Source organism: Protopterus annectens, chromosome 1.part1, assembly GCF_019279795.1.
Source record: "Protopterus annectens isolate FY-2018-M chromosome 1.part1, PAN1.0, whole genome shotgun sequence".
Lineage (NCBI taxonomy): Eukaryota > Metazoa > Chordata > Ceratodontiformes > Protopteridae > Protopterus > Protopterus annectens.
In genome coordinates this window covers 1,803,601,843-1,803,621,742 of record NC_056726.1, presented here as the reverse complement: position 1 = coordinate 1,803,621,742, position 19,900 = coordinate 1,803,601,843, and positions in this window count along the sequence as shown.

The following is a 19,900-nucleotide window of genomic DNA, read 5'->3' as shown; positions in this document are numbered from 1 at the left end:
AAATGCAAATATTACATTTCCTATTATATTCTGACCCTCTGCATGAAATGTTAATGAATGAACTCTAAGACAAACATTAGCTAAAAACATTTGTGCTGTTTCAAAAGGAAGTATAGTGCAAAGGGAGATTTGTCCTTGAATCAGGGAACATGGAGTTCTGTATTTTTATCTTAAGGAAAACTAAATTGTTTCATGGTTACAGCAGTTGTATTTTTTGAGACAGTGAATGTAGAGGCTGTAAACAGAAACTGTCACACACTAGCTTGTAGATGCAATATTTTTACTGAGGATGAATGAATTTCATTGCTATATCACTTGAATTAGATTGGAGTTTTCTACTCTGTTATATACTAGAGTTTTAGTATAAATATTCACCCTGTGTTATAATTCTGCTGACAATGATCAGTCTCTCTCCAACTCTCTCAGCAGCTGCTTCTGATGCACATAAATCCACCATTTTATATATACTTAATTCTATTTTACATGCCTTCTAACCAGGTTGCTTAATAGGCCTTCAGCATCATCTAATTTTACCACATAGCTCACACCCATGACTATTTAAAGACCACTTGGTCCAGCATTGCTTCTCCTCACTTTTCATCTTTATCGTATTTTTTCTCTCTCTCTGTAATCCTGAAAGTTGCAGTGCTTTTTGCAATTCTCAAAACACTAGCTCATTGAACTTCAGACACCTTCAAGTCAGTCAAACCTATAAAGCCTTTTGGCTTCCATTTCCAAGTGACTTATCAGCTAATAGTAGGCAGAATTAGAAAGTAGAAAATGTTATTAACAAAATTACTAAGTTTGTTAATCTAGGATGTCCTACGGTAGACAAATTAAATTAATAATTTAATTAATTGGTCGCTTATTCATATTTTCTTATTTATATTCATGTTTTTATAACTGAGAGCCCTGCCTGTTATTTAAGGGGATGATGTGAAATGCCATGGTGGGAGATAGGAAAATTCATTGTCAATGTCTGTTTATATCACACTATACATGAGATATTGCTAGTTGTCTGTTAATAATATGAAAATAAACAATATTTCCATATATACTACATATTTAAAAAACAAGTGACTTACAAACTTTTGTATGACATCAGATGAAACCATATATATTTTTGAAGGAACCTTTCTTTTATATTTGCATTTTAAGTTGCACATCATTAGTTATATTCAGTGTTATTTATATTGCTAATTATCCAATTAAGCATATGTTTTCATATTTCTGTAAATATGTCACTAAACATGCACTTATCACTTAAAGAGGAATTTCTTGCTATCAAGTGAAAGCTTATGTCTGGTTAACAGAAAGGTGCTAACAATATATGTCTAGGTAGTGCAGTTTACAATATTTACGGAAACACTATGACTACACTATTATCACTGGAAAGAATACTTCTTACTGATAACATTGCTGTTTGTATAGTTGTAATAGCTTTTGTATAGCTGTAATAGCTTTTACTATTCACAGAATATTTACATTTGTTTATCTTATGCGTTTGAACTTTATTTTTCAGAAAATGCTCTGGAATGCAAGATATGTGTAGGCTGTTAGAGGTGCGACATTCCACACACATAAGTGTTAATGAGTTAAATAGCTTATTAGTCCTCATCACTCCAGTCCTACCAACGTATAATCTAGACTGGTCAAGGATGAAAAGAGTAACTCTTTCTTGATTTCCCACTTCACTGGAGAAGAGGCTTTGATATCCTCTGTCCCAGGTTATATTCCCTCAGGACCTGGCCTTCTATTTCATGCCTCAGTCCTGTCCCTTCCAGGATTGATGAACACCTGGCCCCTCCTCAGAGCTGATAGATACAAGGATGGACCCCCCCACAACTGTTAATCCAGAACCTTCTGTGGACTAATATGCCAACCCAACCTCTTCTATGGGTTCATCTGCCAATCATTTACCTTAGCAGGGGAGAGGAGAGCGGGACAATGTTGTCTGTCCCAAACTCTTTCCTACACAGCGTAGTCCACAAAAAATGTGTAATATGCTGATCATACAGCAATGTCTGTATCATTTACATATTATCATTCTATTAATGTGGTTGTGTTGTTCAGATTATAGCTGCCACCTGTGACAAGGCCTCTGGACATGGAGGTAAATTACATACACGTTATTTCTTGTTGTGTAGCTAATATACCACAGCAGTTTTAAAAAAGATATACAAGGCATTACCTTATAAAAATGAAATATTCAGGTGTTTAGGCAGTATGTACACAGATACATATGTGCACAGCATAACATCAAGACAGAAAAGGGAAATTTTGAGAGATTGCCACAGAATTATACAGCTAATGTTGCTGCATTCAGTCTGTGATAGAGCTTTATTTATTTATTTATTTAGTAATTATTTTAGTTGTCATTAGTTTAGTTGATGACTGGGAAGTCTGACTTGGCAAAGCCTATTTTCAGCAGAGGTGTGAGGAGTAAAGCTCCAGCAGATACATTTAAGATACTCATGACAGAACAAACTATTTATAAAGGTACATTGCATAGATAGTTCTTACGACATCTAGATACAAACAGATAATTGCTTTGAAGACATACTATACAAACATAAATCAGGTACGTCTTCTGTGGTGACATTATACATGATATTAAATTCAAAGTATAAAACATTTATATGCACACAGTTCATGTGCCTTATATGTGTCAAGCAGACAATACATTTTACTTATAAGGCATTGGTAAAGAGAGTTACAGTATAAATGTTAGTTAAAACTAAATTGAGGTAAGGAGTGTAAAACATTATCCAGTAGGTAGATTACAGTTAAAGCTGGGGGGGGGGGGGTACAGGGGAGGGACTGTATAGCTGTTGAGCCAAGCACAGTAGGGCTAGGAGTATGAGTACATACCAACATAGAACCGTTTTTATAAAAGAGAGGTGGAAAGCATATGAGGGATGGGGAGATAAAGTAGGAAGGTCAGAAGGAAACTGAACTGACTGGAGATTAAGACAGGAATGTAATTGAGCAGGGGTAATAGAAAAGTTTGTTGTGTAGACCCGGACACAGGTTATAAACAGGGGGTATGAAATGAGAAAGGAAAATTGAGTTATTCAGGTGAGGAGCATGTGCACAACCATATGTGGTTTAGATGTTCTTTTAGTAAGAACTTGAAGGTGGAAAGTTTCATGGTCTGTTTTAGATATGTTGGGATGGTATTCCATAGTTTAAATATATAATGGTAGTATAGTGAGCTGCCTGCTGAGTTATAAGAATTTGTTGTGATTACTAAGAGTTTATTTGTTGAGCAAGGGTCTCTACCAGGAGAGCAGTGCTGAAGGGTATCTTTTAGCAGTGGATACTTTTCTGGTGCATATATGAGATTGTGCTCAATAATATGTTATGAAGATGGTAAATAGTTTTATAGCTTAAGCCAGTTTAATTGTTTCAGGGCCCTGCAATGATGAGTCCTATATGTAAAGTTAATGGCATGTTTAGCTACTCCATTGCAACAAATGGAGAGTTTATCTTTAATTGTTTTATATATATATATATATATATATATATATATATATAATATATATATATATATATATATATATATACATATATATATATATATATATATATATACATATATATATATATATATACATATATATATATATATATATATATATATATATATATATATATATATATATATATATATATATATACGTGAAGCATATTGTAAGGATGGAAGGATGTAGGTAGATGCTAGTTTTTCTTGCATCATCTGCCAGGTAGTGTTGGGTTCTGTAGAAAGTCCTGAGTTTCTGGTGTGTTTTCTTAATAATTTGCAGTGTGAGTTGATCAAATTTCTAGTTATTTTCAGTAAGGACTCCTAGAAGAATTTTTTAGGTTACAGTTTCAATGTTAGTGTTGTTGGCTGAAATTACATCAGTAGATTGTGTTGTATTTTGTTATTGTTTCGGAGTACAGAGTATATTTTGTTTTTTAGGATTTAAACACAGACATGTCTCTTTTATCCAGGCTTCAGTATCAATGAAAGAATTTTGGGAGATTTCCTGAGGTGCTAGTAAGGATGGGGCTGTGCAAATAAGGGCTGAATCATCAGCATATTGAAGTATGATAGTAAGGTAACTGGTAGTATGTAGATTTTTTTTTAAATGTTGGGGTGGGGGCTAATACTGGTCACTGAGGAATGGCTGACAGTTTCCATTTTACAGCTTGGTGCCTGTCATTCAAATAGCTATCAAACCATGAGAGAAAGAGGAAGAATGTTCAGTAAGTAGATTTTGAAGGGATACCTTATCAAATGTTTTTAATAAATCTAGGAATAGTGAAGATACCAGGTTTCTGTCATTCCTGTGTTGGTTTATTATTTATTTATTTAAAATTTTTTACTGGGAAAGTCCAACTTGGAATGAAGCCAATTTTCAGCAAAGGCCTGGGGAAAACGTCTCAGACGTATGTCTTTGTAACCTGGGAGGAAACCAGAGTACCTGGAGAAAAACCACAGAAACGCAGGGAGGACATGCAGCCTCCTCACAGAAGGCACCCCAGCCAAGAATCAAACCGGAGAACCTCTTTCTGTGAGACGACAATGCTACAGCTGCACCACCACTGTGCTGTCCATGATATTGATTATGATATTGGTGACTCTGAGGAGAGCAGTGGTAGCACTATGGTGAGGTCTAAAACCATGTTGGATTTTGGAGAGAAGGTTGTTACGGTTAATGTACTGCAGAAATTGTGAATGGATGAATTTTTCTAATATTTTAGACAGAGGGGATAGGATGACAATAGGTCTGTTGCTGGAAAACCCTGTTGATCTGCCACCTTTGTTCAGTGATATTATGTAGGATTTTTTCCAGCTGGATGGTCATATCTCTCAGATATGGATTGGTTTATCAGTATGGACAGAGGGAAAGTCACAGTGTCAGCTGATATTTTTAGGTATTCTGTTGGATGGATTTTTTCCAGCTGGATGGGCATATCTCTCAGATATGGATTGGTTTATCAGTATGGACAGAGGGAAAGTCACAGTGTCAGCTGATAATTTTAGGTATTCTGTTGGAAGCTGTTCGACAGCCAAAGAAGTTAGGTTTATCATCAGTAGAAGTTTTCTAACAGTAGAGGTGGAGACTGGGAGGAAAGAGAATGAGTATATGTCTGCTTTGGACAGGATGGGGTGGGGGGAGAGAGATAGATGAATTATTATTAATCAGAAATAGTATTTTTCGCATAAAGTAGGTGTTGAATTGAGATCATATTGGGTCAGTAGGGTTAGAAGGAGAAGCTAGGATGATTTGACCAGGATGAATTTGTTTATTTAGTGATGTCCAAAATGTCTTGGATATTTTTGTTTTTTTTTGGGGGGGGTGCTTATATTTAGGTTGGTGTGATATGTTTGTTTATCCATTTTAATGTGGTCCATAGTGAGAATTTCTGAGATGCCTAAATGCTGTGTGTTCTGCTTTTGTCAGTCTTTCCAGGCTTTGTCCCTTTGAAGCATGATTTTTTAATTTCTTTAGTTAACTATAGTGTACAGTTTGATTTGAAACTTTTTTGTTCATACGGGCCATTAAGAATATTTATAAAGTTTCATTAAAGTGTATGATGGTGACATCATGTGGCATGGATTTTAAAATGTTCTGGTTATATTAGGTTAGAGTATTGATAAAGGTACCTTTGTTAAATTTTGTTGTGTTATATATTTGGTTATAGATGATGTTTTTGGATTGGAACTGTAGTTTCTGACTGCATAAATGGGAATGCATTCACTTATTGTGTGTGGTAGACATCCGTATGTTTAAATTGGTTTATTTTATTGGCAAGGATCCAATCTAAACGCGAGTGCATGTCAGTCTTTTTATTGATTCTAGGGGTGCAGGTCATTATTTGCGTGTAAAGCTATATAAATTAGTTGATTCTGAGAGCGTGTTGCTGTTGATCAGTTGCCGGTCTATGTTGACGTTGCTTAGTACAACAGTTTCTTGTTGAATATGGTGGGGTATCCAAGAGAGGATATATTCTGTAGTTAGAATGTTGTTGCCAGGTGGAATATATATGCATACCTGAGCTACACAGAGACTTTCTATTATTGATTTGAGGACTGATATGAGGAGTTCCATATTGTTAAATATTGGGATCTGTAGGAAGGGGGTGGCTAATTTTGAGCATTTTTGAAGATAATGGCAACACCCCCAGTTGTTTTTCATGTTGGGCCTGATTATATTAAATCCAAGGGGGGATTACTTCAATTATCTAATCTAGTTTTCTTTAACCAGGTTTCGGTAGTGTCTAGTATATCAGGGCAGTAACTCGCTAACTAGATATGCATGAATGTCTTGGATTCTGATACATATACTTCTAACATTGATGTTTATGAGGAATTTGTATTCAGAGGTAGATGTGGAAGTAAATCCTGACGCATTTGTAGTCATGTTAGTTGGGTTGCTGTTTAGCAGGCCTGGGCTGGAATGAATGTCCCCACTGAGTTTCTAGGTGGAATTATTGTGTATAAAACATAGATCCATTTACATTTTAGCTTAGGTTTTACTGTAATTTTAGTTAGAAAGGACTTTGACTTGATATATATATATATATATATATATATATATATATATATATATATATATATACACACACACACACACACACACACACACACACACATATATATTAATGGCAAAATAGTGATTTTGGTTAGAATGCTTATTTCAGTTTTTTTTTTTCGCCGATCCTGTTTGTGCGCAGCTGCCCTATGCTTAAACAGCCAATATCAGCTAAAAAAAAATAAAAGTTATTTATTTATTTTTAACTGTTTTCCATGTCAATGGCCATATATTTGGCCACTGGCATGTTTTATACGTTATATACACCCTTTATTTGGAGCTGTCATGGCTCCATTTTGTAGTTTGCAGAAATGTACTCAGTTACTAACTGAGTACATTTCTGCAGATTACACTAGTCCTGCATGGCCGGCTGACAACTTCCTGGATTGCAAATTCACCTCATTTGCATGGATTTCACCTGCAAATGGGGTAATTTGCATACAGGAGCTGGGGCCGTGCAGGACTAGTGCAGGAGCGCTTGTGCATGTCCCTGCAGCTTATTCCTGGATCGCACGGCGGACATATTGCCTGCTGGAGCTCCTGCACTAGTCCTGCACACTGTGCAGGGCTTGCTGAATCCGGGGGATAGTATGCAACCAAGCAATTGCATTAAAGTGCATCTTCATAAACCTGTCACACAATAGGGAAGCAATAAAGAAATGCAGGTAGCATAGCCTTGCCCTTGTTGAAAGAAACCACATTACATTAATGAACAAACTACTAAAACAAAAAACACTCCAAAGACAAACCCGCATACAAACTCAGCTATAGCTGGAAGAACCAAAACAAAAAAGCTCCTTGAAAAACTTTATTTGAATTAGAAACAACAATTTATAAGCGCTTACATCCACTTAATTAACTTTCCTGTAAACTTCCTCAGATAAAAAAACTTTTAAATGAAAGAATTTAAATACTAATTAACCACCAATCCATTTGCCACTTCCTATTGATGTCATGCACCCCTCCCCCTTAAAAACAATCTTAAAATGAAATATTGGAGACCAAAAAATTTAAAACATATCGAAATACGTCATACTTATAAAACAAAAAAAAACTTAAAACCCAAAAGATTCTTTGTTTAGGCATGTTATTCTCATAAAAATGCAATAATGGGAAAAACTATACAAATGTGTTTAATGCATTCAGAAGCTCAATTCCATATAAAAAAGTTTGAGTCTGGTATTGGAACTTTAACTCAATTAATACTGTTGCTAACTCAGAAACTTGAAGGAACAGCACACACAGAATGGATGCTGGTAACAGTACTACTTCAACAGTTCCCTTGCGACAAGGTAACCCTTCTGATTTTCAGCCTTTGAATATAGCTGGTCCTGAGAGACTTTTATCTAACAACTCCGTGTTTGGTGCTGGTCATGAGGGCCCTAATGGTAACAACTGGTTTAAAATTAACATTGACTTTGGTACTGAATTACTAGACACTGTACTAAATGATGGTACTATTTCACAGCAGTTAAAAATCTTTGAGAGCAAGTTGGTTAAGTATCAGAAAACAGTTATTTTGTGAGTGTACTAAAAAGGGCATTGAACCCAAAGGTTTAAGATCCTGGAAATATCCTTCAGGGTTTGTAGAGGGTGCAATGCTGCATCAAGAACTCACTGCATTATTTGATAAACAAGGTGTTGAACTTATGGAACTACTGATGTGACACAAACGGAGGACAATGTAACTATTGGATGTTGAATCAATTGGACACCAGCATTTCCAGTACCTTGTTTTTTAACTCTGTGAGGGGAGAATACAGTATATTGTTCAGCAGGGTAGATCAAACCCTTCAAGAGGTTGAAAATAGGAAACAGAAAAGTTGGTCTGGGATAGGATTGACTATAACAAGAAAAAGGCATATCCCCACCACTGATGGTTAATTCTCCAATGAGGTTTGTGCAGCATATGACAATGAACCTCATCTAGCCTCTTTGGACTATTCGCCAGCTGCACTGAGCTCTCCACTGCAATGGAGATCAGAGAGAATAAGGAACCAGAGGAGAGCATGACAAGGGTGGTGGCAGGGACAACACCTCTTGAAAACCACATTCAGGAATTTGCCGAGACCCCAGAGAGGGAGGAATCGTGCAAGGAATTAATGGTGACCAAAGGACCCATGATTATAACAAACTGGAACAATGACTTTAAAGTGTATAATTATAGTTCCTTGGATATTTCCAGAGCTCATGCTTCTCTTTCCTCTTTATGAGAAAAGTCTTACATTTGTTACACTTAAAAAACTCTGGTTAAAACTATTGTTGATTTGAAAATGTTTACTAGAAAGGTAAATCTGACTGTACTTTTTGATAATCTTAAGTTGAATTTTGAAGTTTTTAACACTTGTAAAAACCTAGTGTTTTTAACCCCCAATATGTCCTATTGTTTCACTTTAAAAAAAAAAAATTGTGAACACAAGATGAGAAAAATATTCAAAAACAATAGAGGGTTGACTTACAATAACCTAGATGAAAGGGAACAGATGTTACTTACAAACAAACCATCAGATGCATGAAGCCCGATAAAGGCAGTGGAATGGTGGTAATGGACCAAACAGAATACACAAAAAGGATGGAGACCATGCTGGTTTCTGACCAATATGACGAGAGCTCTAGAAATGAGTTGAATGTTTCATATAGAAAAATGTACTTAGCTTTGTATGAGTTACTATTAGAAGAGTTGATTATCATTGACTAGTTTAACTAAATGAAACATGAATGTCCAAGAATCTCAATAATATTTGGATCCCTAAAAGTCATAAGAATTTGGCAGTCACCCCTAATGTCAATAATAGATGCAAAAGGGTCAAAAACCCATTTAATAGCAAAGTTTATTGCCACAAAACCGAAAAGTATTATTTATTTATTTATTTGCAGTTTGTTTGCCCGGATAGTCCATTGAGCCAAAAGGAGCCCATTTTCAATGGAGTCCTGGGGAGAAAAGCTCCAGAAAAATGCAAATACATAGTACACATTGCATATATACATTACAGATTATCTTATAGGAATACAAAGTAAATGTGATAATAAAAGGTTAGCAATGATAGAATATATCAGTACAGTTCTTTAAACAGCAGTAAAAAAAAAAAATATTTTTTACAAAAGTAGCAGCAGTTAAGTAGTTGGTCAAATAGCTCAATAGAGCTGTGAAACTATAGGAGGTAGTGATGGCATATTTCTTTCTAGGAGAGTAGGAAGTGGTATTAGATAGATTAGGTAGGATGGGAAAAGGAATATTATCCAAGAAACCCCACATTTACAAAGAATTATGTTTTTTTTTTTTTGAGTAAGACCCACAAAGACACCTACGCTGAGAGGTTAATTTTGGTTAGTATAGACATCAAATCAGTTATAGCGCAGACACATTTATTGATTGGTTCCACCGTATTTATGTCACCATACTGATTTGGAACGCAGGATTGTTCAGGAAGTGACTTCTCTTATGGAAATTGTCCTAAAAAGTAATTTATATAGTTTGAGGGGACAATTTATAAGCAGACAAATGATGTAGCAATGGGGGCTGCATATGCCCCTATTTTTGTAAACATTGTCCTAGCTTACTGGGGACATAATTATTTGCTTAACTCACCAATTGGTAAATGCTGGAATTCGTATGGGTGCTACCTTGATGACCTAGTTATCTTTTGGAATAATAGTGAGAATGAGCTAGATGAATTTTTCACCTTTATTAACACCACCACTCACATTTTGAGTTTCATTATGGCTAACTCTTTTGAAATTTTAAAGTATTTACACATAGAACTAAGAATTGACCATTCCAACAATTGGTTTACCACTGGTTTATTCAGAAAACCCACCTACTCAAACTCCCTTCTTCATTTTGACAGCTGGCACCCCTTACGTCAGAAAAAAGCATTAGTTAAGGGCCAGTTGGTTTGTCTTGCTAGGATAGTGTTTGGGATTGACTCCATCATAAAAGAAGGGGAAACTTTAATCCAAATGTTAACTAACTGTGGTTACCTAGCCCAGTTTTTAGAAGGGATATTCCAGGAGGTGAAACAAAAAAGGATGAATGGGCTTTATGTTCCCTTACTAGGTGTTGGTAATGGTATAGTGAAAAACAAACCTTTGGGGAGCACTAAATTTAAACATGGGTGCATTCTCACATGCAATCATGAAGCTAGAGTGTCCAGTTGATACTAGAGAACTACTGGCCAATTCTTTCAAAGGGTGGTTTAAACATAGAAAAGCTAGGAACTAATACACTAGTTACTTTCAGAAGGGGCTGGAACTTGAAGAACCATCTAGAAAGGCAAACTGTATTTAATAAAAACAACAAGGGTTCCCAACGTATGTCTAAGTTTGGCTGTTGTTCCTACTGCTCTCACATCAAGAAAGATAATGGTAGTAGGTTATGGAACAATTTTCTGCCCTAAGAAATGTAATTGCAAAATGAAAAGGTTAGTTTACATATCACTGTGTTCCCAATGTTCCTGTTTCCATACTGGTAGAACCAAAAGGGCTTTAAAAGATAGAATTTATACACACCTAAGAGATATTTAAAAAAAAACAAGACAGTAGAAATACCCTTTTTAAACACATCCAAAAGTACAATGACCATGTATTTAAGGTATTGTAATTGACGTCCTTGATTTAGACCCCAGGGGTAGACCTTGGAAAATTAAGTTGGAATGCAGAGTCCGAACGGTAGATTAGAACCAGTGCCACTAGACCCCACCCTCTAAATTAGGGTATATCCCTTTTCTGTTTCTTAAAACTTAAAGCTTTTAGCTAAATATACATATTTTCTTTTTTTAAAAAAAGTTAAGTCTGTAGTGAATGTAATGTGTTTTTGTTCAATAAGAGGCAAGCCTATGCTTCCTGCTTTTCTTCATTGTTTCTTGTTGTGTGTGTGTGTGTGAGACATGTTTATGAAGATGCATTTTAATGCAATTGCTTGTGTGCATACTATGTTTTTTTAACATGATATTTATGTTATTTTGATAAGTATTTTAAGTAAGTTTGCAAGTTTATGCAAGTTTTAATGTTTACTAAGAGATATTTGGTTTGATGTTACTGTACCTTTAAATTCAAACACCCTTTGGTTGCCTTTTCCTGGGCTTTTGTGTTTAAATTCAGGAAGTTTATTACATTCTTTACTCTAATGACATCCCTTTTTTGGTTTTGGGGTGAAAGTGCTCAGGTTTACTAGTTTTTGGAATAAATTAAATATTTTACCTTTAGGAATTTATATTCTTTGGCAACTTTGCTGGTGTGGATTATTGTGAGCTGTGGAACTGTTCCTATTTTGGTTTCTTATTTTGCAGTGTGAGTTGTGCAGCTTTTTTACTGGTCTAACAAGGCCATGCTCTCATTACTACTACCTTCCTTTGGGGTATTTGTCCTTTCTGAAAGACAAGAAGACAAGTATAAAATCAGATAAGCCTGCTTAATTTGCACCACTTTACTGATATATGTACAGTATATTTTGGCTGTTAATTAAATCTGTCACCATGTGGAGAATTTTGTAATGCCCTTTGCCATCACCCTGTCTCCTCCTGTAAATAGAGGGATTCAATTTCTATAACTTTTCACAAGTATGACAGAAAAGTGAAAAATTAATTATCAAGGTGCTGCTTACTGTGATGGATCCGAAGTCTTCTTAATACACTTAGGTCTTGCTGGCTGGATTCTGCTGAAATCAAAGTCTAGTTATAATTGCACTTACAGTCTGTTGCCCACAGAAACTTGCAAAATGTGCACTGATGCAGCACCAAACTCTGTCACTTTAAAAGCAGTAATTAATGAATAACGTTTTATAACAAACCACACGTACTATTGTTGCAGCTTTAGTTACACTGTACTACTTTACCTCTTGTTCAGCATAAATGACAACGTTCCTGTACAAAATACCTCTCCTAACAATTTCATTTGCTATAGTCTCTTTATAGTGGTTTTACATCCTGTTTTTCTCCTTGGTATTCTATTTTGGTCTTTGTGTGAAAACATCTGTTTACTGGTGTTTGCAGAAAAATATGTTCTCATCCTGTAGAGAAATAATGCTGGTATTGTCTTATCCTTTCAAACTTCCTTGCTTAACAGTGTCATATGATAGAAACATGTACGGGTTATTTTCCTGTTGTCCATTCTTTAAGGAAGCAGGTTAGCTTTCTTACTGGCAATGTGAAATGCATACGTCCTGTTTTTTACATTTTTGCTAAGTCTGTAAGAGGTCAGCTTTCTTGCTGATAATATAGAATAGGAAAAAATGAACATTAAGCAAATTCCTTATTTTGCAAGCCACAGTCATTTAGTGTGGATGCTAATCACATATTACTAAACTCTATTTCTACATTTAAGCAAGCTTTATTTTGTACCTTATTTATGTTGCATATTCGTAGCAGAATTACTTTCAACCTTAATACCTTGTTGAGTATACTCTTACAAAAAGTGCTTGGCAAGTGCACTGGACTAGAATGCCCTGCATGGCACTAAGTCATACAGGATACCATTGGCTTTCTCCTATCGGCAGTGTCTCTAGATGTGCTCAGTGCTTATCTGCCTGTGCCACACATGTACAGTGAAATACACACATGTTTCAGCTGTGCTGTCATCAATTCATCTAGTCATTATTGCTGGGAAAAGATTAATTCACTTTGGTGAATGTGCAGTCATCCTGTCCTGTGACCCAGGGTGTATTAAATGAAATAGGAAACATAAGTCCCGCTGTACATATCTCAGTAAAGTGGAGTGGATTAAGCAGGCTTATCTGCATGTTTCATGCTGCATGAGTAGGTGAATGAGCAGTAAACTTCTGTTCTGCTCTTGGTGCATTTTAGAATTTGCCTTTCAATGTAGATTGTATGAAATGCTTCTTTGATATGCAAATTTGCTTAACAGCTTCTAACCAATAAGCTGCTACTTTGTGTACCCACTGCACCAACCCACCTCACTAGCTATCATATCTATCCCATACTGAAAAATATTATCCCTACTGATCAATGTTTTCCACAGCATATTTCACATCAGATTTCCCCCAACATATCACCTTAGCTTTACCATTGTACTTTCTCTTACAAATTCAACTATATATATAGCTAAGGGGGAGGCTCAGTGTGGGACCTGTAACTATGCATCAGCAGGCAATCCTATGCAAATGAGGGTAACAGTGTAAAAGCAGGAATAGCTTGGTGCAAGCCTAGGAGTTAGCTGACATCGTCAGGGTGTGTGCCAGGCATGTGTAAGCGGATTGGAGCCCTGTGGCTCGGATTTGTCCTTAGCTTAGCAGAGCTCAGCAAGGGGGTATGTCTGAGGCTGCCTAGCACTCTTTACATTGCCTAAGCGGGTGTGAGCACCGTGCACCAGGTTTTAAGGGGGGGAAAAATAGTAAACCAGGAAATAGCAGCTCTGTGCACATTTGAGCACTTTGTTTGTGAGGTGCGCCCCTGGGATTAAACAGGAAGGCAATGGGAAGGGAAAATAGCAGAAGTAAGGTAAACTAGCATAGCTGCAGATGAAATGTATCAGAATCAGCCAATTACACAGGCAGCAGATCAGCCCTGCCCAGAACACTACTATAAAGTATGCAAACACCTTTCCCTCTGGTTTTTCCCACATATTGTACACCACCGGTGTATACAACTGGGGAAATTTTAAAAAACAAAAACAACAAAATGATAGGGGCTGGAGTAGCTATCATACATCAACATGAGGAAGAGGCTGAGGGTGGTGAGGATGAGAATGCTGTCGACCAACCCACAGTGAGGAGATGGAGAAGAGTGTACAGACCCAGGGTAACCTACCATGGGCTACATGAGCTGGAGATAGTGGAGTTCTATAGGGTGGACAGGGACCTCCTACAGCAAATTGTTGAGCTGTGCCAGCTACGCCTGACACAGCTAACAGAGGGGAACACATCCCAGTGGATACCAAGGTATGTGTAGGCCTAAGAATACTAGCCACATGTACCTTCCAAAGGCCAGCTGGGGATATCATGGGGATCTCACAGGCATCAGCATCCAGGGTACTCCACCAGTTCCTGGATGCCATATCAGCACATGCCGGTGAGCATGTATGCTTCCCCAACACCCGTGAGGCATTGGCCAGCAATATATGTCTCTTCCACCAAATAGCAGAATACTCTGAGGTACTGGGTGCTATAGAGTGCATGCACATATGCATCAAAGCACCACCCAATGAGCGGGGCATGGTCTACATCAACCACAAGGGCTTCCCCTCCAACAACTGCCAGGTCATGTGCGATGCCCATGGTATAATAATGAGTGTGTGTGCTGGCTGCTCTGGAAGCTATCACGATTCCCACATCTGGCATCTGACACAGCTGTACAAGAGATTTGCCAATGGAGACATCCCTCACGGTCACCTAGTGGGGGATGCTGGTTACGCACTGAAGCCGTGGCTGATGACACCAATCAGAAATGCACACACACACGAACAAGAACTCCATAATGAGGTGCATGCACAGACTAGAATTATAATAGAGCATGTGTTTGGGATGTTTAAGTCACAGTTCCGGTGCCCTGACACATCCGGTGGAGCCTTTCAGTACTCCCCAGCTACATGTACTCAAATACTCGTATGTGCCATGCTACACAATATGATCCTGCGGAAACAGCTGCAGCAGGAACAGCATGGGGCAGGGCCACACAGGCCCCCACCATTACCAAGGCCTGCACAGGCACTGAGTGACTCGGAGGAGGAACAACCTGAGCCTACCTCAGTAGACAGAAGGAGGTGTGCCCAGTATACCCTGGCCTTGGTAAAGAGACAATGCATAGCACATACACTGACACAGTAGGGACCCAGGGAATGACACCTCTCTCTGACTTGCACATACAGTAAAAGGGATGCCAAACATGACACTACCTGTGCTCAACCATGTATAGGGAGTGTACTATGTGCATCCGACATAGGCAGCCCTCCAGTACCATCCTCAGTATTGGCACATCCACAAGGTAAGTCATTCTTCTTTCCAATTGCCGAATGGAATAGTATGTGTCATTACTTGTATCTACAGTATGGATGTGAGCATGCAAGGGAATTGGGTGGCTGAATGGGATACCAGCAGATGATAGACACCTATAGTGGCAGCATGTGATCTGTAACAAATACTGGTGTCAATAGTAGCCAGTACTTTTGGGAGCATACATATCTTTTCCCTCACAATCTATTTCATGAAATTAATGTTTGGTACACACGTTATCAGGATGACATATTCATGGTTATCACTGGGACTCCTGAACAGGCTTCACAACTCATAGATGAAATGAACTCTTTTTCTTCCTTCTTAGAGTTTACTTATGAATCGAGCAATACAACAATCAACTTTTTGGATATCAATATTTCCAAAGACACGACATATGATGTCTTTGTTACAAAAATCTTTAGAAAACCCACATACAGTAATTCTTTTTTACATTTTACGAGCAATCACCCCTTCCATCAAAAGAAGGGGGTTATCAAAGGACAATTTGTCCGAGCTTCTCGTATGTGTTCAACAGATGTAAATTTTGAAGAAGAATGTGAGAAATTATGTGAAATGTTCCTAAATAGGGGATATCCAAACCAGCTAGTCAATGCAGTTTATTCTGAAGTAAGCAATAAAAGGAAGAATGGCCTTATTGCCCCCATTTTTCAAGGTATTGCCCCTAATATAGAAAAAATAGAAAAAATAAATACAAACATCCTGTATAATGACAACCAAAACAATGGAGGCACAACCAATAATTATAACATCAGTTTTCTTACACAATTTAATTCTAACATTGGGCAGATAAGAAAAGTGTTGACAAATAACTGGGAATGTATAATACAGAATGAAAAACTTTATTCCTTATTGGGCTCGAAACCAACTATAGTATACAGAAGGGGTTTAACCATTAAACAATTATTGGAGTCCCCTTCAATAACTTACAAGCCAAATAAAGGAATGATGAAGTGTGGTTGTTGTAAATATTGCAAGCACATACAGATTGGGTCTACCTTCACAGTTCGTGGTATAAAATACCACATTAATGACAAATTCAACTGTGAAAGTCAAGGTGTTGTTTACCTTGCTAAATGTAAAGACTGTGCCGCATATTACTTTGGAAAGACAGAACGTGCATTGAAGACACGTATATATGAGCATCTTTATGCCATATCTAAACAAAATCTGTCGAATGCGTTAGCCAAGCACATTAACGAAAACCATTCACACAGTTTTCTATTTAATGTTGTTGAAAAAGTCCAAAGAAATCCCAGAGGAGGGGCATGGTGTTTAAAATTACAGGAACATGAACTCCTCTGGCAATTGAAAACAAACGCATATACATTCCCAGGAATTAATGATATGTGTTCCATAAAATGCCTCCTTAACATGAAAGCTTTAAACAGATAAAACATATTCTGTTTTGAAAAAATTAATGATCCAGCATATGTATTGTTTTTCTTTCTTTTGTTATTCATTCATTGTTGTCTATAGCATCACAATATGGAACTATGTATTTAACAGACACTTAGTTAGAAATGAATGTAGAATACATTTGAAACGATCTTTCATTCCATATTTATGATTAGGTATTAGTAACATATTTTTAGTTATAATAACCTAATTTTGAAAACAGTATAAATATATAAGTAATATTTCCTTATGACGTATTGAAAATGTTCTTGCAAAGTGTTTTTGAAGTTATAATACACATAAAATAGATTTATATACATTTCCATACATAATTTCTCTTGATATATGTGTGCATTTTTATAATGTAGAAATTTTGGTAGTTGGTAAAATATGTATGCAATCAAAGATTTTTGCAGATTTTTGCAGTCAGTTTTTGTATGTACTGTTTTTACTGAAGTTGCTTTGATCAACCCTGACTTAATTGGATAATTAATTAGATCATTGTTCACAAAATGGGTCAGCTGGGTGTTCAAAGCCTATATAAGTGTTTTAATAAATTTCTGTGTTTGTCTGAAGAAGTGCATGTATTTATATGCATGAAAGCGCTTACAAGTAAAAGGCTACATTTGTTTTACTTCGGCTGGCGTGATTTGTGACCTGTTCCTTTCCTTGTGTATTTTTTATCATGTATAGGGAGTGTACTATGTGCATCCGACATAGGCAGCCCTCCAGTACCATCCTCAGTATTGGCACATCCACAAGGTAAGTCATTCTTCTTTCCAATTGCCGAATGGAGTACTATGTGTCATTACTTGTATCTACAGTATGGATGTGAGCATGCAAGGGAATTGGGTGGCTGAATGGGATACCAGCAGATGATAGACACCTATAGTGGCAGCATGTGATCTGTAACAAATACTGGTGTCAATAGTAGCCAGTACTACACATGGTGACAAAACCCACTGCAGGAAATGTGCTAAGCCACATGTGTGTCCATATGACACACACATGCCAGTGAGGCAGGTTCACATACCCAATAACAGTCTCAGCCAGCAGGACAGGTGTAGACAAACACAAACAAAGGCCATGCTAAGGCCTCTGAATGATGGCTATAGGTAACCTTCCCCCAGGCCTACACAGACAGACTACATCAGGTCAGGCAGTGGGGTGTTAGTTCTTAAGGGTAAGAAGTCAGAAACTTATAAGTAGGTCAATTAAACCTAAGACCTGTAGTACACTGATATGCCTCTAGTCAACATGACAGGTTATAATACAGAATGAAATGGAGTACCTGACATACCAGTACAGTCATAGCAAATGTGTATGTGTCAGGTGTGCCCCCCCAATCCTATGTAGAAACAGATGTGCCCCCCCAATCCTGTGTAGAAATGTAGTAACAGTCAGGTGTCCCCCCAATCCTGTGTAGAAATGTAGAAACAGTCAGGTGTGCCCCCCATCCTGTGTAGAAATGTAGAAACAGTCAGGTGTGCCCCACCCAGTCCTATGTAGAAATGTAGAAACAGTCAGGTGTTCCCCACCCCAATCCTATGTAGAAATGTAGTAACAGTCTGGTGTGTCCCCCATCCAATGTAGACATGTTGTAACAGTCAGGTGTGCCCCCCTCAATCCTAAGTAGAAATGTAGTAACAGTCAGGTGTGCCCCCCGCAATCCTATGTAGAAATGTAGAAACAGTCAGGTGTGCCCCCAATCCTATATAGAAATGTAGCAACAGTCTGGTGTGTTCAACTTCCCAATCCGATGTAGAGACATTGTAACAGTCAGGTGTGCCCCCGCAATCCTATGTAGGATGCAGTAACAGTCAGGTGTGCCCCCCCAATCCAATGTAGACATGTAGTAACATGTATGTGTAGGTATAATATCAGTGGAGCACAGATAACCTGAGGTGGCCAAGGTAGCAGGAAAGATTGTAGCATTTGTACAATATGCAGATACGTGTGTGTTAAGTTGGTGTGTGTTTCATATTGTGTGAGAGTGGTCAGTATGTCTGCATGTTGAGGTTTGACCTGGTGGCCATTGCCCACTACTGCCGATGACAGGGGAAAGTCCTCACAACTGCAGTGCCAAAGACAATGCTCCCCAGTGTAACACATTCTAGCAGTAAGCCATTGTAAATGTATGACGGTAATATGTGTCACCTTCTGAAAGGTGGACATGGCATAACTGGTGGGCTAGATATACAAGCAGTACACAGGGAAAAGTACCCCAGATATACAGTGCATAATGTGTAACCATGAAATGGACATGTCCTTGGAATTGTACATACAGGTATGCATCACATTATCTGGGCTTGTAGAAGGGAATACCAATGTAGTCTGGCTGAACACTTGCAGAGAAATAGCTGATGTCCCTGCACAAGCCAGCATAACTGGAATGCCCCATGCATATCTGTGAGTCAGATGCAAGTAGTGTCCATAGCACACATGCACCCAGCGCACCCAAACACCACCCAAAGGTACCTCTCTGGTCTTATCCCTGCTGTTGGGAATGGGTACAATATGACCCCCACCTGTGTATGGCAATAGTGAAAAAATGCAGCATGCGGTGCAGGTGTCCCATGCAGCTGTGTCCCTAGCTGAAAGCAGCACCCTGCCAGCTTCCACACCACCTGATCAATACTGATAGAAAGTATTGGCATGAACACCTAGCACACCTACCCTGTCACCCCAGGGGAATATACTGTATGGCAGTCTGGGACTGTAGGAGTGACAGAATGCAACGGCCTGCTACAGCTGGCCTGCATCACCACCAAATGGTCTACAGGTCTCTGCCAAAGGCCTGCGTCTCACCCGTACTGTCAGTGTATGTTATGTCATGGACACCCAAATAACAATATAACACACTCCACATAACCCATATGCAAGCCCATTTGGTCAAACCACAGTAACATAACATGTCCACCATGACCCACTGCATGAACTGTGGACCAACAGC